Below are 22,106 nucleotides of genomic sequence, written 5' to 3'. Positions count from 1 at the left end.
GTTTTAGATTAGGTTTTCTTCATAATTTATACTAATAGGTTGATGATTTCCTATAAAATATCCCTTAGTATAAGCATGTTTCTGCATGAAATGTTATTCTGGGCAATGGTTACAACATTGGTACTGTGGTGTGGAATATGTGGGTGTTTTAAGCAAATAAAATTTTAAAGCAAATTATTCTAAAATAAGAAAAATCCTTTGAAGTAATAATAATGTACAATTCAACATGAATAATAATAAAAAAAATATGCATGGCTAGATCTGAAATTCAAAAAAATGTAGTAGATATTTCAGACAAATCATAGATGTATAAATGTTTGTGAACAACACTTATCTTCAGTGCTTCAGGATTCAATGTTTTACTCAATATGATTTTTATGACCATACATTTCTGCTCTGAGCAAGCAGAATCCCACAATGGAGTGTTAGAGAAATGCCCTTGCAGATAAGAAGTCTGTGATTTATTGATGTGTGCTAACTGAACAGTTTTCACAAAGAAATTGAAGGAAATATCATACAACAGCAGATTCGACCTCAGCAATTCCACAAGGAACAATAGTTGCAAATTGTCAAAAGCAGATTAAGATGCGGTATATCACAAAAGCCTTACTCCTTCAAGATGCACTTAAACAACATGAAACTGCTGTGTAACAAAGTACCATGATAAGGCTATGTGCCCACGATGCAGAAATGAAGCAGAAAATTTCTGCAACATTTCTGCATGTCCCTTGCCAGAAAATCGCGTGCGTTTTTTGGTCGCGTTTTTTACGCGTTTTTGACGCGTTTTTGTATGCGGTTTTTACATGCGTTTTTGTAAGCTTATTTCATGCGTTTTTGAGCACAAATAAAGTTATTGAAAAAAAAAAAAGAGGGAAATCCTGATGTCATTTCCTAGTTCAACCCCTCATCACCATTTTGTTTTTTGCAAAAGACAGTATGCCACAGGAATTGCAGCCCCTGCGGGTCAGCAGACCATGCCTAAACCTTCTGCTAATGACTTGCTTAAATCTCCTGCACTACAACGTTGAGCAGGTAATATAAACTAAGTTTTTTTGGGGTACATTATTTTTATGTAGTGTGTGTACTAACCTATTATTGTTCTATAGGAGCGTTTAAGGAGGAGAAGACGACCAAAAAAAATTTGGGTGCACCCTATCTTGCAGGAGCAGACGGATAAGGGCCACTTTAATGTTCTCTACCAGGATTTAAGGAGGTAAGATATATGTGAAGAAAGTATAATGTCACCCGTCTATGCTGTTTTTTTAAAGTTTTGTTTGTATACTATGTTACAAAATTATCTTTTAATATTTTTTTTTTCTCTGTTTACTATAGTTTTTATGAAAAATTTAAACAGTTCTGCCGTCTGAACATTATTGCATTTGATCGGCTGCTGAGCCTTATGTCTCCTGACCTGGACTTCCAAGACACTGTAATGCGAAGGGCCATCTCTGCTGAGGAAAGGCTGCTCATCACCTTGCGGTAAGTTGAATGTTGATTTATATGTACCTGGTTTTGTTCGCCACCCTGCGGTGATGGCTTCACTGTGTCTGTCGTTGTGTACATATTTTTGGCTTGACCATGAGATCACCATGCACAGAGATCAGATTGAAAAGGTCACTGATGTGTAAACTCTAGAGCAAACATCGTAGGCAAACACAGACACAAAGTCAAAACACATTATAAATTGATATGTGTGAACTCAAGAGAAAACAAAAGATGACCAAAAAAGATTGAAAATGTGGAGCCCCCCCCCCCCAAAAAAAAACGTGCCCATTGTTGGAATAGTTTTTTGTAATAAAGACCTTAATTTTTTAAAAGATGAATCAATAATGGATAATTACTGTTGGCTTGTATTTCTTTTTATGGCTTTTCTAATTATCTATTTTTCCTTTTCAGGTTTTTGGCCACAGGAGAGAGCTATACATCACTGCACCTCCAATTTAGGGTTGGTAAATCCACCATTTCCAGAATTGTGAGGTGCACATGTACCGTCATCTGGCAGAAGTTGCAGCCCATCGTGATGCCTTCTCCAACCGAGGAGACTTGGCTGCAAGTCGCAGCAGGCTTTCAAACTGTGGCCAATTTCCCAAACTGCATTGGTGCTGTCGATGGCAAACATGTGAGAGTTCAGCAGCCACCACGATCAGGATCACGCTTCTTTAATTATAAGAAATATTTTTCTGTGGTCCTGATGGCGGTGGCTGATGCACATTTCAAATTTGTTGCCATTGACGTTGGTGCTTATGGCAGTACTGGGGACTCTCGGGTGTTTAGATCATCACAGATTGGGCTGCAAATTCTTCAAGATGGCGTAACGCTCCCAGCCCCAAGACCTTTGCCGGGTTCCACACATCCAGTTCCTTTTGTGATGGTATCGGATGAGGCATTTCCCTTACAGACCAACCTGCTGCGCCCATACCCACGAAGGGCACTGAATGCCCGGCGGAGGATTTTCAATTATCGGCTGAGTCGTGCACGCAGATATGTGGAATGCACCTTCGGAATCATGTGTAGTCAGTGGAGGATCTTTCACACTGCCATCCAGTTGGATACGGAGACCGTTGACACTGTAATTAAGGCATGCTGTGTACTCCACAACTATGCTCGTGAGTACAGCACCGAGCAAGATGAGGAGTCACAGCTATCTGAATTAATTCCAGTTGTCAACTCCGGTCAGGGAAGGCCATCCAACTCTGGTGCCAGGGTGCGAGAAACCTTCGCTGACTACTTCATGAGTCCTGAAGGTGCCGTGCACTGGCAATACTCCTGTGCTGGTGTTGAGCAGCCTGACCAGCAGAGAAGATCTGATGAACAATAAAAGAAGAACTTCCTCCTTTTTTTTTAAATAAAAATGTAAAAAAAAATGTTTCTAAAAAAAATAAATTTTGGTTAAACTTAAATTTGTCTAAAATATTTCTTGAATTGCAACCTTCTACATTTTGTTTTCCGACAATACGTCAACGCAAAAGTGAACAACCCACAAAGACCAGAGCCTGTAAATTGGCATTACTACCTAGAGCGCTCTTCACAAGTACTGTCTGCTAAAGTCAACCCTCACCATTGTTATTTGCTTGCGCTAAGAACAGAACTAGCAAATAACAGTGTTGAGAGTAGTATTCATCCAAAAAATAGTTGTGGTCCAAAATATCAAAGTATATTTCTAATTTAAAAACGACTGTATACAGCCGACCACATACGTAGATTAGTTTGAACAAATTTCAAAAATGTAGAGTTCCTCTGACCTGCGCTATGGTGAGCGCAGATCAGGGGAACACTTTTTCATTACAACCCAATCCAACCACATATACACTTGAAAAGAAAAATTAACAGATAGTTTAAATAATTTTTTTAATACGTAATATAGAATAACTGTAAAAAACTTTGTAAAAACAAAAAACAACAAACTTCTATAAAATTTAATCGGACAAACATTGCCCATAACTTGGGAAGAAATTACACACTGTGTACAGCACACCTGTCCTGTAATCAGTTTTGGGCCCTAAAATACAGGCAGCACCTGTAGGTTGTTTAATTATATAAAAAGAAACACCTTTTCTTACAGTCCCCTACGCCTGAAGCCTGGTATAGGTGACCATAAGAAAAGGTCTTTGTTAATTGTCTGATTCTCTAAAACATTGTGTATCTATCGACCTACAGGTGCTGTCTGTATTTGCTAGGGTCCAAAAATGCTGACAGGGAGAGGTAAAATTATTTAACTACATGTTTTGAAGGTCTTCTTCAAAGCTGTACCCAGGAAACATTTCTTGAGAAAAAGTAGAGTTGGGGGATGGTCCTCTGACAAATGATGATGCACCATGAGCCATTTGGCGACCATAACTTGGTTGCATATCTTCTGGACGGTATGCTGCAGCAACCTGCCCAAAACGCTGGGTTGCAGCTGCTGGTCGTGGTGGAGGCACACTGGGTTTGAAACAATTAAATATTCCGCATACTACGGCTGGGGGCGAGGGCATAACTGCTGCCTCTTCAATTGCCATGACCATAGCGCCTGCTGCAGTCATGTACATGTTCTGCCTATCTCGTGGCAGAGATCTGATGCGGGCAGCTTGGGCTGAGCAAAATTTATCGATGGCATCTTCCTGGGATGCCCTTTCCACAAGGCTGAGGGTTCGATTTGTGAGTGCTTCAAGCACAATAGTCCCACCCCCGTGGCTTTTGGCCTTTTTTTTGCCCGCCCTTCTCGATGCCACGAGATGAGCAGAACCAGACCCCCTCCCAGTGGGCCTCAACACATCACCAGCAGAGCTTCCAGCGTCACTTGGAGCAAGAGCAGGAGAATCAGTCACCAAACCCGTCCCGATGTCCGCTGGATTGGACAAAGAATGTGAGGGACAACCAGATGCTGAAGATGCCGAAGCAGATGGATCCGGTGAGGAAAGCTGGAAAAAGTCCTCGGATTCCTCCTCTGCTTGCTCTGTGTTTGTGTCCTCTTCTGCTGTTGGGGCCATGATGTTTCCTTCAGTTCTGTATATAATAAAAGGTAAATCCCAATGTAAATACAACATTTTTGGAAACATTTCAATTAATATGTTTTGGGAATTTACCTCCGCAAACTCCTACTGGTTAGTATGAAGGCCAGCTCGTCCACAAAAGGAAATTTTCTTTTTTTTGGTGATGAGCCACTTTGCACCGACTGGTGATACTTCACCAGCCGGTCGGTGACCGATCTCCACCGATTTTTAATATCATACACTGCAATGACAAAACCAAAACAATTTATGAACTACTTTAACACCAAAAAGTGCAATTATAAATAGATATAAAAATAAATGTTAAAATCAAAACTTACTAATTTCCTCTTGGGCATCACATTCCACATTCACCCACTGGGGATACATTTGGCTCAACACAGAGGCCCAGGCGTCTTTTTTCTTCTGCTTGTCTTTGTAATCAGGACTAGCTCGGTCCCATATTTCGGGATATTTTTCAATCTACAGTGAATAATAACGTGTGTGAATATTATTTTAAAAACAAAATGGAGGAATAAAAGATTAACCCCCAAAAAATAATTAAATAAACATATGGAGATATGTACGCACACACACCAACACTAACCCCTCACCTATATTGTACGGTTCTTTCACACGTCAATCTCCGGGACGAGTGTTGATGCCATTTTCCACACACAGCGGAGACCCACACACAGACCCATTGCAAAGCATGCTCGGTCACACTTATCTGTACTAACGTGGATATGTGGACGTGAGAAATCAACCTTACAGCGTATGCAGGAGCTTTCAGTGAATGAACCTACATACACTGTACAATAATCTTTCACTTTAATAAAATCTTTTAACCAAAAAAAATAAGTGGGCTCACGCATAGTTTTAATAACTAGCAAAGGGAAAGCAGACGGTTGTTGGCTGATGTTATAGTCTGTGAAGTAGCCAATAACCATGGACCCTTCCTTTGCTATTAATACCAGGCCGCAGCAGTTAGCTTAGCCTTTACTGGCTACTATATAGGAAGCCCCCCCCCAAAAAAAGTGACATGGGGTCAGCCTATAAATTGTAGCCAGCAAAGGCTAGCCACTTTGCCTTTTCTGGCTACTATATAAGAAGACCCCCCCCCAAAAAAAGTGACATGGGATCCCCCTATAAATTGTAGCCAGCAAAGGCTAGCCACTTTGCCTTTTCTGGCTACTATATATGAAGACCCCCCCCCAAAAAAAGTGACATGGGGTCCCCCTATAAATTGTAGCCAGCAAAGGCTAGCCACTTTGCCTTTTCTGGCTACTATATATGAAGACCCCCCCCCAAAAAAGTGACATGGGGTCCCCCTAAAAATTGTAGCCAGCAAAGGCTAGCCACTTTGCCTTTTCTGGCTACTATATATGAAGACCCCCCCCCCAAAAAAGTGACATGGGGTCCCCCTATAAATTGTAGCCAGCAAAGGCTAGCCACTTTGCCTTTTCTGGCTACTATATATGAAGACCCCCCCCCAAAAAAAGTGACATGGGGTCCCCCTATAAATTGTAGCCAGCAAAGGCTAGCCACTTTGCCTTTTCTGGCTACTATATATGAAGACCCCCCCCCAAAAAAGTGACATGGGGCCCCCCTATAAATTGTAGCCAGCAAAGGCTAGCCACTTTGCCTTTTCTGGCTACTATATATGAAGACCCCCCCCCAAAAAAAGTGACATGGGGTCCCCCTATAAATTGTAGCCAGCAAAGGCTAGCCACTTTGCCTTTTCTGGCTACTATATATGAAGACCCCCCCCAAAAAAGTGACATGGGGTCCCCCTATAAATTGTAGCCAGCAAAGGCTAGCCACTTTGCCTTTTCTGGCTACTATATATGAAGACCCCACCCCAAAAAAGTGACATGGGGTCTCCCTATCAATTGTAGCCAGCAAAGGCTAGCCACTTTGCCTTTTCTGGTTACTATATATGAAGACCCCCCCAAAAAAAGTGACATGGGGTCCCCCTATAAATTGTAGCCAGCAAAGGCTAGCCGCTTTGCCTTTACTGGCTACTATATAAGAAGCCCCCCCCCAAAAAAAGTGACATGGGGTCCCTCTATAAATTGTAGCCAGCAAAGGCTAGCCACTTTGCCTTTTCTGGCTACTATATATGAAGACCCCCCCCAAAAAAAGTGACATGGGGTCCCCCTATAAATTGTAGCCAGCAAAGGCTAGCCACTTTGCCTTTTCTGGCTACTATATATGAAGACCCCCCCCCAAAAAAAAGGGACATGGGGTCCCCCTAAAAATTGTAGCCAGCAAAGGCTAGCCACTTTGCCTTTTCTGGCTACTATATATGAAGACCCCCCCCAAAAAAAAGTGACATGGGGTCCCCCTATAAATTGTAGCCAGCAAAGGCTAGCCACTTTGCCTTTTCTGGCTACTATATATGAAGACCCCCCCCAAAAAAAGTGACATGGGGTCCCCCTATAAATTGTAGCCAGCAAAGGCTAGCCACTTTGCCTTTTCTGGCTACTATATATGAAGACCCCCCCCCCAAAAAAAAGTGACATGGGGTCCCCCTATAAATTGTAGCCAGCAAAGGCTAGCCACTTTGCCTTTTCTGGCTACTATATATGAAGACCCCCCCCAAAAAATTGACATGGGGTCCCCCTATAAATTGTAGCCAGCAAAGGCTAGCCACTTTGCCTTTTCTGGCTACTATATATGAAGACCCCCCCCCAAAAAAGTGACATGGGGTCCCCCTATAAATTGTAGCCAGCAAAGGCTAGCCACTTTGCCTTTTCTGGCTACTATATATGAAAACCACCCCCCAAAAAAAGTGACATGGGGTCCCCCTATAAATTGTAGCCAGCAAAGGCTAGCCACTTTGCCTTTTCTGGCTACTATATATGAAGACCCCCCCCAAAAAAGGGACATGGGGTCCCCCTATAAATTGTAGCCAGCAAAGGCTAGCCACTTTGCCTTTTCTGGCTACTATATATGAAGACCCCCCCCCAAAAAAAGTGACATGGGGTCTCCCTATAAATTGTAGCCAGCAAAGGCTAGCCACTTTGCCTTTTCTGGCTACTATATATGAAGACCCCCCCAAAAAAAGTGACATGGGGTCCCCCTATAAATTGTAGCCAGCAAAGGCTAGCCGCTTTGCCTTTACTGGCTACTATATAAGAAGCCCCCCCCAAAAAAAGTGACATGGGGTCCCTCGATAAATTGTAGCCAGCAAAGGCTAGCCACTTTGCCTTTTCTGGCTACTATATATGAAGACCCCCCCCCCAAAAAAGTGACATGGGGTCCCCTTATAAATTGTAGCCAGCAAAGGCTAGCCACTTTGCCTTTTCTGGCTACTATATATGAAGACCCCCCCCCAAAAAAGTGACATGGGGTCCCCCTATAAATTGTAGCCAGCAAAGGCTAGCCACTTTGCCTTTTCTGGCTACTATATATGAAGACCCCCCCCCCCAAAAAAAGTGACATGGGGTCCTCCTATAAATTGTAGCCAGCAAAGGCTAGCCACTTTGCCTTTTCTGTCTACTATATATGAAGACCCCCCCCCCAAAAAAAGTGACATGGGGTCCCCCTATAAATTGTAGCCAGGAAAGGCTAGCCACTTTGCCTTTTCTGGCTACTATATATGAAGACCCCCCCCCAAAAAAAGTGACATGGGGTCTCCCTATAAATTGTAGCCAGCAAAGGCTAGCCACTTTGCCTTTTCTGGCTACTATATATGAAGACCCCCCCAAAAAAGTGACATGGGGTCCCCTTATAAATTGTAGCCAGCAAAGGCTAGCCGCTTTGCCTTTACTGGCTACTATATAAGAAGCCCCCCCCCAAAAAAAGTGACATGGGGTCCCTCTATAAATTGTAGCCAGCAAAGGCTAGCCACTTTGCCTTTTCTGGCTACTATATATGAAGACCCCCCCCCCCCAAAAAAGTGACATGGGGTCCCCCTATAAATTGTAGCCAGCAAAGGCTAGCCACTTTGCCTTTTCTGGCTACTATATATGAAGACCCCCCCCAAAAAAAAGGGACATGGGGTCCCCCTATAAATTGTAGCCAGCAAAGGCTAGCCACTTTGCCTTTTCTGGCTACTATATATGAAGACCCCCCCCAAAAAAAGGGACATGGGGTCCCCCTATAAATTGTAGCCAGCAAAGGCTAGCCACTTTGCCTTTTCTGGCTACTATATATGAAGACCCCCCCCCCAAAAAAGTGACATGGGGTCCCCCTATAAATTGTAGCCAGCAAAGGCTAGCCACTTTGCCTTTTCTGGCTACTATATATGAAGACCCCCCCCCCAAAAAAAAAGTGACATGGGGTCCCTCTATAAATTGTAGCCAGCAAAGGCTAGCCACTTTGCCTTTTCTGGCTACTATATATGAAGACCCCCCCTCCAAAAAAAAGTGACATGGGGTCCCCCTATAAATTGTAGCCAGCAAAGGCTAGCCACTTTGCCTTTTCTGGCTACTATATATGAAGACCCCCCCCCAAAAAAGTGACATGGGGTCCCCCTATAAATTGTAGCTAGCAAAGGCTAGCCACTTTGCCTTTTCTGGCTACTATATATGAAGACCCCCCCCCAAAAAAAGTGACATGGGGTCCCCCTATAAATTGTAGCCAGCAAAGGCTAGCCACTTTGCCTTTTCTGGCTACTATATATGAAGACCCCCCCAAAAAAAGTGACATGGGGTCCCCCTATAAATTGTAGCCAGCAAAGGCTAGCCACTTTGCCTTTTCTGGCTACTATATAAGAAGATCCCCCCCAAAAAAATGACATGGGGTCCCCCTATAAATTGTAGCCAGCAAAGGCTAGCCACTTTGCCTTTTCTGGCTACTATATATGAAGACCCCCACCCAAAAAAGTGACATGGGGCCCCCCTATAAATTGTAGCCAGCAAAGGCTAGCCACTTTGCCTTTTCTGGCTACTATATATGAAGACCCCCCCCCCAAAAAAGTGACATGGGGTCCCCCTATAAATTGTAGCCAGCAAAGGCTAGCCACTTTGCCTTTTCTGGCTACTATATATGAAGACCCCCCCCCCCAAAAAAGTGACATGGGGTCTCCCTATAAATTGTAGCCAGCAAAGGCTAGCCACTTTGCCTTTTCTGGCTACTATATATGAAGACCCCCCCCAAAAAAAGTGACATGGGGTCCCCCTATAAATTGTAGCCAGCAAAGGCTAGCCACTTTGCCTTTTCTGGCTACTATATATGAAGACCCCCCCCCCAAAAAAAGTGACATGGGGTCCCTCTATAAATTGTAGCCAGCAAAGGCTAGCCACTTTGCCTTTTCTGGCTACTATATAAGAAGACCCCCCCCCCAAAAAAAGTGACATGGGGTCCCCCTATAAATTGTAGCCAGCAAAGGCTAGCCACTTTGCCTTTTCTGGCTACTATATATGAAGACCCCCCCCCCAAAAAAAGTGACATGGGGTCCCCCTATAAATTGTAGCCAGCAAAGGCTAGCCACTTTGCCTTTTCTGGCTACTATATATGAAAACCACCCCCCAAAAAAAGTGACATGGGGTCCCCCTATAAATTGTAGCCTGCAAAGGCTAGCCACTTTGCCTTTTCTAGCTACTATATATGAAGACCCCCCAAAAAAAGGGACATGGGGTCCCCCTATAAATTGTAGCCAGCAAAGGCTAGCCACTTTGCCTTTTCTGGCTACTATATATGAAGACCCCCCCCCCAAAAAAGTGACATGGGGTCTCCCTATAAATTGTAGCCAGCAAAGGCTAGCCACTTTGCCTTTTTTGGCTACTATATATGAAGACCCCCCCCAAAAAAGTGACATGGGGTCCCCCTATAAATTGTAGCCAGCAAAGGCTAGCCGCTTTGCCTTTACTGGCTACTATATAAGAAGCCCCCCCCAAAAAAAGTGACATGGGGTCCCTCTATAAATTGTAGCCAGCAAAGGCTAGCCACTTTGCCTTTTCTGGCTACTATATATGAAGACCCCCCCCCAAAAAAGTGACATGGGGTCCCCCTATAAATTGTAGCCAGCAAAGGCTAGCCACTTTGCCTTTTCTGGCTACTATATATGAAGAACCCCCCCAAAAAAAAGGGACATGGGGTCCCCCTATAAATTGTAGCCAGCAAAGGCTAGCCACTTTGCCTTTTCTGGCTACTATATATGAAGACCCCCACCCCAAAAAAGTGACATGGGGTCCCCCTATAAATTGTAGCCAGCAAAGGCTAGCCACTTTGCCTTTTCTGGCTACTATATATGAAGACCCCCCCCCCAAAAAAGTGACATGGGGTCCCCCTATAAATTGTAGCCAGCAAAGGCTAGCCGCTTTGCCTTTACTGGCTACTATATAAGAAGCCCCCCCCAAAAAAAGTGACATGGGGTCCCTCTATAAATTGTAGCCAGCAAAGGCTAGCCACTTTGCCTTTTCTGGCTACTATATATGAAGACCCCCCCAAAAAAGTGACATGGGGTCCCCCTATAAATTGTAGCCAGCAAAGGCTAGCCACTTTGCCTTTTCTGGCTACTGTATATGAAGACCCCCCCGAAAAAAAGGGACATGGGGTCCCCCTATAAATTGTAGCCAGCAAAGGCTAGCCACTTTGCCTTTTCTGGCTACTATATATGAAGACCCCCCCCCCAAAAAAAGTGACATGGGGTCCCCCTATAAATTGTAGCCAGCAAAGGCTAGCCACTTTGCCTTTTCTGGCTACTATATATGAAGACCCCCCCCTAAAAAAAAGTGACATGGGGTCCCCCTATAAATTGTAGCCAGCAAAGGCTAGCCACTTTGCCTTTTCTGGCTACTATATATGAAGACCCCCCCCCCCAAAAAAGTGACATGGGGTCCCCCTATAAATTGTAGCCAGCAAAGGCTAGCCACTTTGCCTTTTCTGGCTACTATATATGAAGACCCCCCCCCCCAAAAAAAAAGTGACATGGGGTCCCCCTATAAATTGTAGCCAGCAAAGGCTAGCCGCTTTGCCTTTACTGGCTACTATATAGGAAGCCCCCCCCCAAAAAAAGTGACATGGGGTCCCTCTATAAATTGTAGCCAGCAAAGGCTAGCCACTTTGCCTTTTCTGGCTACTATATATGAAGACCCCCCCCCCCAAAAAAGTGACATGGGGTCCCCCTATAAATTGTAGCCAGCAAAGGCTAGCCACTTTGCCTTTTCTGGCTACTATATAAGAAGACCCCCCCAAAAAAAATGACATGGGGTCCCCCTATAAATTGTAGCCAGCAAAGGCTAGGCGGACAGCTGCGACCTGATATTAATAGCCTAGAAAGGGGCCATGGTTATAGGCCCCCTCCCAGGCTATAATATCAGCCCTCAGCTGCCCCAGATTTGGCGCATCATATTTGTGCGCCAAATCTGGCACTTAGCCTCGCTCTTCCACGCTGCCCTGGTGCGGTGGCAGGGGGTAATAGTGGTGGGGTTCATGTCAGCGCCAGCTGACATGAAGCCCAGGTTAGTAATGATGAGCGTCTATAAGACACCCCCATTACTAACCGACAAAGTGTTAAAAATAAAAAAGACAAACACTCAGAAAAAAATAATTTATTTGAAATAAAACACAATTTTATTTAATTATAATTTTACTAAAAAAAAAAATAGTTACCTGTCCACGTTCCTGCGCTGATCTGCCATGCACAGCTGTCACATCTGGAGATGGTGACAGCTGTGCATGGCTGCTGTAAGTTCACACTGCCGGGAACACGTCCGCTCCCAGCAGCATGAGCCCCTGACTGAGGTCACCGGAGTGCATTCAGGCAGCGCAGCTCCGGAGACCTCCTTTACAGCACTGCTGTACCGTGGGAATTTCTCACGATACAGCGGGGCCGTAAAGCAGCTAACCGGAGCAGCGCTGCCTGAACTCTGGCGAACCCGTTCATTCTAGCGGCGGCAGCGGTTCAGAGCGGTCACATTCTGTGTGGCTGCTCTGAACTGGAGATCATCGTGGGACACTCGTGGACTACCACGGAGGGGTAAGGATAAGGTTGTGGTTTATTATTTTATATTTTATTACAGGAGATCGGTGGCTTCGGGGAATTAGGTGTCTAGGTGAGTATAGGTGTAGTTTTTTATTTTTTACTTTATTTTAGGTGGCGATCGGCGGGGACAGGTAATGTATGAACTTTTTTTTAGGTAACCACTGGCCACCAATGAAAAAAAAGGGGGCAGTAGATTACATATTATTGGGGCCAATAAACAAAAAACTTTAATAATGATAGCACCCCCCCAAAAAAAAAAAAAAAAAAATAGGGGGGGGGGATAGGGTCAATAATATATGGAGGCACATATGGGGGCTATTAAATTTAATTTTGGGGCACATTTTACAGCAGGATCAGTCTGATGGAAACTACTGCTCCCATCGAGCTGATCCTGCTGGCATGAGTGGACCGGGGACAGACATAGGCCGATGGGAGTAGTAGTGTCACATCGGCCTATGTCTGCCTGCTGACACAGACCCCACACAGACCCCACACAGACCCCATATACACACCACACAGACACATACAGACCACATACACACCACACAGACACATACAGACACTTACCACACTAATCATGAATCCCACGTTGACATTCATCCGCTTGTACCATCCCACGTTAGCAGCCATGATCCTGAGAGACGGGAATATTATGGGATTCTCGTCTTCCTGGATTATGGGATGCTCATGGGATGGATGGATGGAACGCCCAATTGTGACTTCACTTCCTATTTGCTGCGGTTTTGAGGTACAAGACCGCAGCAAATGCGCTTCACTTCCGCAATTATTTTTACATATTTGCGGATTTGAAGCGGCCCAATGCAAGTCAATGGCGGCGATTACGCCGCGCTTCCGCAAAATTAAATGACATGCTGCGGATTTTTCCGCGGAGCATAAACGCAGCGAAAAAAACCGCAGCGTGGGCATTGACAGTGCGGCTTCTCATTGAGGACCATGGGGGGCGGATTACCAAGCGTTTTTGGAGCGTTTATGCTGCGGAAATTCCGCAGCATAAACGCTTGTAAAACGCTACGTGGGCACACAGCCTAAGACCTTTAAATAGGTTAAACGTATTAATATACAATGTCTGTTCAGATGTCACAGACAATGAGAACACCAGTTTTTGAGTGGATATGGAAGTTGTAAGAGCATTCAAGTACCATTTACTAAAGGACATGGAAAATAATAAGCAATAGACCATTGACTAAATAGAATAAAAAGATCATGCTTCCAAGACTCTGGAATCCAAGCTGTGCATTTGTGATGTATCACATCTTTCCATGCAAATATAAGATTGCCTGCGTCAATGAAAATATGATAGTGCCCCCTATAAATCACTAGTTGTAACACAAGCCTATTATTAGAGGAGTTATCGCCAGTGAGAGAGCACTAAAATTCTAGTGTACTCACTACTCAGGTCGAGTAAATCGTAATGCTCGGGTGCTCGACATGAGTAACGAGTACAATGTAAGTCAATGGGAAACTCAAGCATTTTTCCAGCGGCCACCCCAGTGGTCTGGAGGGGGGCTAAAAATTGGTCAAGTCGATGGAAACAGTGCTGAAATTACATGGGAACAGCATGGGGTAGACCCCTGTGTAACGGGTCTGGGAGGCGGAACCTCTGAGCTACTATACAAGGGGGCGGTCCTTGTAAGGGAGCGGGTGGCGACCAGGGTAGACGGGCAGGCAGTCACGGCAGGTGACTGGGACAGTCTCTGAATGAACGGACAGGAGGTCACGGCAAGTGACCAGGGCAGTCTCTGGATGAACGGGCAGGAGGTCACGGCAAGTGACCGGGGCAGTCTCTGGATGAACGGGCAAGAGGTCACGGCAAGTGACCGGGGCAGTCTCTGGATGAACGGGCAGGAGGTCACGGCAAGTGACCGGGGCAGTCTCTGGAGGAATGGGCAGGAGGTCACGGCAAGTGACCGGGGCAGTCTCTGGATGAACGGGCAGGAGGTCACGGCAAGTGACCGGGGCAGTCTCTGGGTAAAGGATTGGTACGACATGTGGCGGCAGATGATAGACGTGAGCTCCCAGGTGAGCAGGCGAGAGTCTCTGGATAATCGGGTGGTCACAGCATGTGACGGCGGAGCCTCCAGGAAGACCAACAGACAGGTAGCAGATGAGCGCTCCCAGGTGAGCGGGCAAGAGTCTCTGGAATAGCAGGTGGTCACAGCACGTGACGGCGGAGCCTCCAGGTAGGCAAGCAGGCAGGTAGCGGAGGAGCGCTCCCAGGTGAGCGGGCAGGAGTCTCTGGAATAGCAGGTGGTCACAGCACGTGACGGCAGAGCCTCCAGGAAGGCTAGCAGGCAGGTAGCAGATGTGCGCTCCCAGGTGAGCGGCCAAGCTGGTCCATAGACAGACTGACAGGAGTAGGAAGGCAGACCGTCGGACCTCAGGCTAGCAAGCAGGTAGAAGGAATATCAGGCAGGAAACAGACAGCAAACTGGCAGGACTCTGGCAGGAATCAGGCAGGTAACTGGCAACGGGACCTGAGGGCTGAAGCAGAGTAGTGAACAGTGCAACAACATTGCTCGGGCACCTCCATTTTGGAGGAGGTGCCTTATATATGGTGAAGTCCTCCGGCCATTGGCCGGGGACTCCTTAGGACGGCGCGCGCGGCCCCTTTAAGAGGGAGGGAGCGCGAGCGCGCGCGCCCTAAGCACAGTGGCCGTGAAGGAGCGCGCGCTGCCAGCAGAGCGGGAGGAGGACGCCGGGCTCGGAGCAGAGTGGTGAGGGGAACAGCGTCCCTGCCTAGCAGAGGGCAGGACGCCGACGCTACAGTACCCCCCCTTTAGGCCCCCCCTTTTTTAGGCCAGACAGAAATTTAGCAAGGATGAGAGGGGCATTGATGTTCTCCCGGGGCTCCCACGTTCTCTCTTCAGGACCAAACCCCTTCCAATCTACTAGAAAAAAGGTCTTCCCTCTTACCCTTTTGGTGGCCAGAATGTTCTCTACCTCAAATTCGTTTTCAGCGGAAACCGGAGCAGGAGGCGTGCCTGTAGACTTGGAAAAAGAGTTAAGTACCACAGGTTTGAGGAGAGATACATGGAAGGAGTTAGGGATCCGCAAGTTGGCCGGGAGTTTCAATTTATAGGCCACCGGGTTGATCTGACTGATGACCTCCAGAGGACCGATGAACCGAGGCCCTAACTTATAGGAAGGAATCTTGAGCCGGACATACTTGGACGAGAGCCAGACCTTATCCCCTGGACGGAATTGAGGAGGATCCAGACGTTTTTTGTCAGCATGTCTTTTCATACGCTCGGATGACAGAAGGAGTGCGGACCGGATACTCTCCCATGTGGAGGAAAATTTGTTAACAAGAGATTCCGCAGCCGGATTGTCCACCGAGGTGGAGACGGGAAACGGGATCCGAGGATGCTGACCGAAGACTACAAAAAACGGGGATTTGGAGGAAGATTCGCTCTCGTGATTGTTGTACGAGAATTCGGCCCATGGCAGGAGATCCACCCAGTCAGAATGATGGACATTAACGAAGTGCCGGAGGTAACTGGTCAGGATCTGATTGATCCGCTCCACTTGACCATTAGACTGTGGGTGGTAAGCGGAGGAGAAGTCCAGGGTGACGTCTAGCAATTTACAAGTGGCTCTCCAGAAACGAGAAGTGAACTGTACCCCACGATCCGACACGATGTGACGGGGCAGGCCATGAAGACGGAAGATGTGGCGGATAAAGTCTTTAGCCAGCTCGGGTGCAGACGGGAGGCCTGGCAGGGGAATGAAGTGAGCCATCTTGGAAAAGCGGTCAGCGACCACCCAAATGACCGTACAACCGGCAGAGACGGGAAGATCAGTTATGAAGTCCATCGCTATATGCTGCCAGGGGGCAGCAGGTACTGGCAGAGGAAGAAGGCGACCGGCTGGCAGGTGTCTCGGAACTTTGTTGCGGGCACAGGACACACAGGCAGAAACAAAGTCTATTACATCCTTGCGCAGGTTAGGCCACCAGTAGTGCCGGGAAATAAGCTGGAGGGTCTTTTTCTGACCGGCGTGGCAAGCTAGTTTAGACGAATGACCCCAGTGTAGGATCTTCTCCCGATCAGGTACCGATACGAACGTCTTACCGGGAGGGAGACGATTTAGACTCACGGGAGCCACCTGCATTACTCTGGCGGGATCGATGATATGTTTAGGTTCTTCCTCGAGATCAGATACCAGAAAGGATCGGGACAAGGCGTCTGCTTTGATGTTCTTGTCAGCCGGGCGAAAATGTAGAACAAAATCAAAGCGAGCAAAAAACAAGGACCACCGGGCTTGGCGTGGATTAAGTCTCTGGGCATGCTGGAGATAAGCCAAGTTCTTGTGGTCAGTGTAAATTATTACCGGATGAAGAGCCCCCTCGAGTAGGTAACGCCACTCCTCCAATGCCAGCTTGATGGCCAATAACTCTCGGTCTCCTATGGAATAATTGCGCTCTGAGGAGGAGAAGAGTTTAGAGAAGAAGCCGCAAGTTACCATCCTCCCGGAAGAAGATTTTTGAGCAAGTACAGCTCCGGCTCCAGAGGAGGAGGCGTCAACCTCCAGAAAGAACTGCGTGTTGCCGTCCGGACGATGCAGCACCGGGGCGGACGAGAAGGCCTGTTTTAAGGAAAGAAAGGCCTCCTCTGCTTCGGGCGGCCACTCTTTGGGATTAGTACCCTTACGGGTGAGCGCGTAAATTGGGGCAGTCCGGGAAGAGAAGTGCGGTATGAAGAGGCGGTAGTAGTTGGCGAAGCCCAGGAACCACTGAATGGCCTTCAACCCCTCCGGTCGGGGCCATTTCTCGATGGCAGACAGTTTCTCTGGATCCATTCGTAGGCCGGTCTGAGAAATAATGTAGCCCAAAAACGGAAGCGAGGTCTGCTCAAAGAGGCACTTCTCATATTTAGCGAAGAGGTGGTTCTGCCTGAGCCTGAGCAGGACCTGACGAACGTCCCTCCGGTGAGTCTGGAGATCCGGAGAGAAGACCAAGATGTCGTCCAGGTACACCACAACGCAGGAGTAGAGAAGGTCCCGGAAGATGTCATTGACCAACTCTTGAAAGACGGCAGGAGCGTTACAGAGACCAAAGGGCATTACCAGATATTCATAGTGGCCGTCCCGGGTGTTGAATGCAGTCTTCCATTCATCCCCTTGACGGATACGGACCAGGTTGTACGCCCCACGGAGGTCCAGTTTGGTGAAGACTCTAGCCCCCCTCAGGCGATCAAATAATTCTGGAATGAGCGGAAGGGGGTACTTATTCTTCACCGTGATCTGGTTAAGGCCTCTATAGTCTATACAGGGACGGAGAGAGCCGTCCTTCTTTTTTACGAAGAAGAAGCCTGCTCCCGCCGGGTGAGATAGATTTCCGGATGAATCCCCTGGCCAAATTCTCCTCAATATATTCGGACATCGACCGGGTCTCAGCAGCGGACAATGGGTAAATACGCCCACGGGGAGGAGTAGTACCGGGTAACAGGTCGATAGGACAGTCGTATGGTCTATGAGGGGGTAATGTCTCTGCCTCCTTTTTATTAAAGACATCAGCGAATGACCAATAGGGAATCGGAAGTCCAGGTAGATTAGTTGGGGTAGGAGAAGGACGGACGGGATGAACAGGAACCAAACAAGTCTTATGACAGTCCTGTCCCCAGCGAAGGACTTCTCCGGTCTGCCAGTCAAGCACGGGTGCATGTCTCTGGAGCCAAGGTAGACCTAGTAAGAGGGCGTGAGAGAGTCCAGGCAGAACATGAAAAGAGATGCTCTCAGAATGCAGCATTCCCACCTGCAGAGTTACGGATTCGGTGATGAGTTGGATGGGACGTGTTAAGAGGCCCCCATCCACAGCAGCGACAGATATTGGTACAGCCAGAGGTTTGGTGGGAATGCGGTATTTTTCTACCAGGGACTGTGAGATAAGATTCCCGGCCGCTCCAGAGTCAAGTTGGGCTAGTTCGAAATAACGATTCTCCCCGCAGATAATAGAGACTGACAGTAGCAGAGATGGAGAGGATTTATTCTTGTCTAGGTTGACCTCTCTGAGCGAACCTAGACACAGGCGTTTCCCGACCTCTCCAGGCAGGTACGGATCCGGTGCTCCTTACTGCCACAGTAGAAGCAGCTCCCTTCGGCACGGCGTAAGTCCTGACGGGTTTTGACCATCTTGGTCTGGTCGACCTGCATAGGCTCAGGAGAGTGTACCTGGGGAGAGACGGATTTCTGAAAAGTAGGAGCTAGACGTGGAAACCTCCTCTTACGGGTGACCTCTTTGGCACGCTCCTGGAACCGTAGGTCAATCCGGGTGGCAAGAGTTATTAGGTCATCGAGAGTGGTAGGAATGTCCCAACCGGCAAGTTCATCTTTAATACGGCCGGACAGACCCTCCCAGAAGACGGATACCAGAGCGTCGTTATCCCAGGCCAGCTCCGAGGCAAGGGTACGGAACCGTATGGCATATTGGCCCACGGTGAGACTTCCCTGACGGAGGCGTAGCAGAGATGATGCGGATGAGGTCTTCCGTCCGGGTTCGTCGAAGACTTTCCGGAAAGCCATGAGAAAGGCAGGCAAGTCGGACACCAGGGGGTCTCCTCTCTCCCATAGAGGATTTAGCCAGGCCAGGGCCTCCCCGGTGAGATGGGACATGATGAAGGCAATTTTGGCCCGGTCGGAGTTAAACTGGTGGGACAGGAGTTCAAAGTGCAGGGTGCACTGATTTATGAAGCCCCGAGCCTGGGCGGAGTCGCCTCCGAAGCGAGGAGGTGCAGAAAGCCGGGGTCCGGGGTAGGATACCATGGTATTGGTGGGCAGCGGAGCTGCCGGGTTGCGAGTCATGGCACTGGCGGTGGTTGCTGGTGGAGCAGTCAGAGTGTCCAGATGAGAATTGACTAGAGATGAGCGTTGTTCTACTCGAACTGTTCGCCAATCTCAAATTCGAGCTGTTTTGGGCGGTGTTCGAGCCGGTCGGCGAACACGAACAATTTGAGAAAAATTCGGCTGTTCGAGGTTATGTTCGATAACTGTTCGTGCACCAAAATCATAACTGGATTTTTTCTCAGTAATGATGAAAATTAATGTTAATACGCAGTTTGAGTGTACAGCGGGGCGGGGGGAGGGGCAGGGGATGGATCTCTGCAGGAACAATGAAGATCTCCATTTTTTTTTCTCTTTCCCGCATTTGCAGTGGGGAGGTGCAATCTGTCAGCCTATCAGCAGCGCACACACGGAGCGAAGTGCTTTTTTTCACACAAGCAAGGGCATGTGTGATTGGCAGTGTATGTCACATGTCCTTGCCCTATAAGACCAAGCCATTTTCCCCGTCGCCACCATTTTCTCACTGCTGCAGCTGCGTGTTAGACGGCACCGCTGTTGCTGTGTGCGCTATACCTTATTAATTTCAAGATAATTTTCGCACAAATATACAGATAGCTTGGGAGTAGGGAATAGTTGTGATTGCAGTCCTTTTAAGGACTAGGTTACAGCATTTCCTACGACTTTTATCAAGCAGGTCTGTGCTCTTAAATAGATAGATTGTGGGAGTAAAGACTAATTGTAATTGGAGTCCTTTTCAGGATTAGGTTACATCAGTTCCTATCAGTTTTTGCCAGGCAGGTCTGTGCCAGTGCTGTGCAAGTTTTTTCACAGCATTTGGCTGAATCTAGCAAAGCTAATCCTTTTTGGCCTATTGCAGAGTGTGTTAGTCAGTGGAGTAGCCTATCTGTGTTGCAAGATATACCACCTGTGTATAGAATACCAATTTTTTACTGCACCTAGTGAAGTAAAATCTTTTGGGCATAGCATCATTCTATTAGTCCATCTATACTGACCTCCATCAGGTTGCAAATTAAAAATAATTTTTTTCTGCATCTAGCTCTGAAAAAATATTTGGGCTTCTAGCAGTGTGTGGGACTTGGTCTATTAGTCCATCTATACTGACCTCCATCAGGTTGCAAATTAAAAATAATTTTTTTCTTCATTTATCTCTGAAAAAATATTTGGGCTTCTAGCAGCGTGTGGGACTTGTTCTATTAGTCCATCTATACTGACCTCCATCAGGTTGCAAATTAAAAATAATTTTTTTCTGCATCTAGCTCTGAAAAAATATTTGGGCTTCTAGCAGTGTGTGGGACTTGGTCTATTAGTCCATCTATACTGACCTCCATCAGGTTGCAAATTGAATAAAAAAATTTTCTGCATCTAGCTCTGAAAAAATATTTGGGCTTCTAGCGGTGTGTGGGACTTGGTCTATTAGTCCATCTATACTGACCTTCATCAGGTTGCAAATTAAAAATAATTTTTTTCTGCATCTAGCTCTGAAAAAATATTTGGGCTTCTAGCAGTGTGTGGGACTTGGTCTATTAGTCCATCTATACTGACCTCCATCAGGTGGCAAATTAAAAATAATTTTTTTCTTCATTTAGCTCTGAAAAAATATTTGGGCTTCTAGCAGTGTGTGGGACTTGTTCTATTAGTCCTTCTATACTGACCTCCAGCAGGTTGCAAATTGAATATAATTTTTTTCTGCATCTAGCTCTGAAAAAATATTTGGGCTTCTAGCGGTGTGTGGGACTTGGTCTATTAGTCCATCTATACTGACCTCCATCAGGTTGCAAATTAAAAATAATTTTTTTCTGCATCTAGCTATGAAAAAATATTTGGGCTTCTAGCAGTGTGTGGGACTTGGTCTATTAGTCCATCTATACTGACCTCCATCAGGTTGCAAATTGAATAAAAAAATTTTCTGCATCTAGCTTTAAAAAAATATTTGGGCTTCTAGCGGTGTGTGGGACTTGGTCTATTAGTCCATCTATACTGACCTCCATCAGGTTGCAAATTAAAAATAATTTTTTTCTGCATCTAACCCAGCCAATAGTTTTGGCCTAATACCACAGTTTGGCCACTCAGCTCTGCTCGGTTACCATCCATTGTTTTTTTGTGCAAACAACTCCAGACTTGTGAATTAGTTAACCACCAAAATGAGTGGAAAAAGGCCTGCTGCTGGTGGAAAGGGGAATAGGCGTGTTGGGAAGGGGAAAAAAGGCTGTGTCCGTGGGGTAGGTGCAGAAGAAAGACCATCTTCCAGCCAAACTAAAATGTCTACTTCTTTTAGCGGACAATGTGATAAGATCCCTTTCTTACGGCCACGCCAATCGCTACAAATTCCAGATGAGGCACAAAAACAGCAGGTGCTTCAACGGATATCAAGTGCTCCTTTAAGTGGGCTCTCCTCCACATCAACTTCAACATCACAAATACTCCAGTCCTCAAAGGTGTCACCCAAATCGCACTTGCTTCCTCACAGCTCCCAAATCTCCAGCTGCCCGTCTGAGTATGAGGTAGAACAGATGGTTGAGTCTGCAGAGCTGTTTACTCATACTATAGCCTGGGAATCAGAGGTCGACTCCAGCGCTTCTGTGAATCCAGACGAGGAAATGATCTGCACTGATGCCCAGAATCTTTATGAGTCGGATCCAGGACCAGACGCAGAAGGTTCTGACCATAATGTAGACCCTCATTCCCAAACTGTAACTCCTGTTGGTGGAGACAATGAGGAAGACAATGATAAGACTCAAATACCTGATTGGAGCGACAACTTTAGTTTTTTGTCAGGGCAGGAACAGGTTGGCTCTGAGGACGACGGGTGTGATAACGCACAGGGTGATGATGATGAGGTCGGAGATCCCACTTACTGTCAACCCACAGTCAGCCAAGAGATG

The sequence above is a fragment of the Phyllobates terribilis genome, unplaced genomic scaffold, assembly GCF_046119375.1.
Source record: "Phyllobates terribilis strain yellow unplaced genomic scaffold, ASM4611937v1 Scaffold_5__5_contigs__length_657084704, whole genome shotgun sequence".
NCBI classification, from domain to species: Eukaryota; Metazoa; Chordata; class Amphibia; order Anura; family Dendrobatidae; genus Phyllobates; species Phyllobates terribilis.
The sequence above is the reverse complement of the archived record's forward strand: the minus strand, read 5'-3'. Positions refer to the sequence as shown.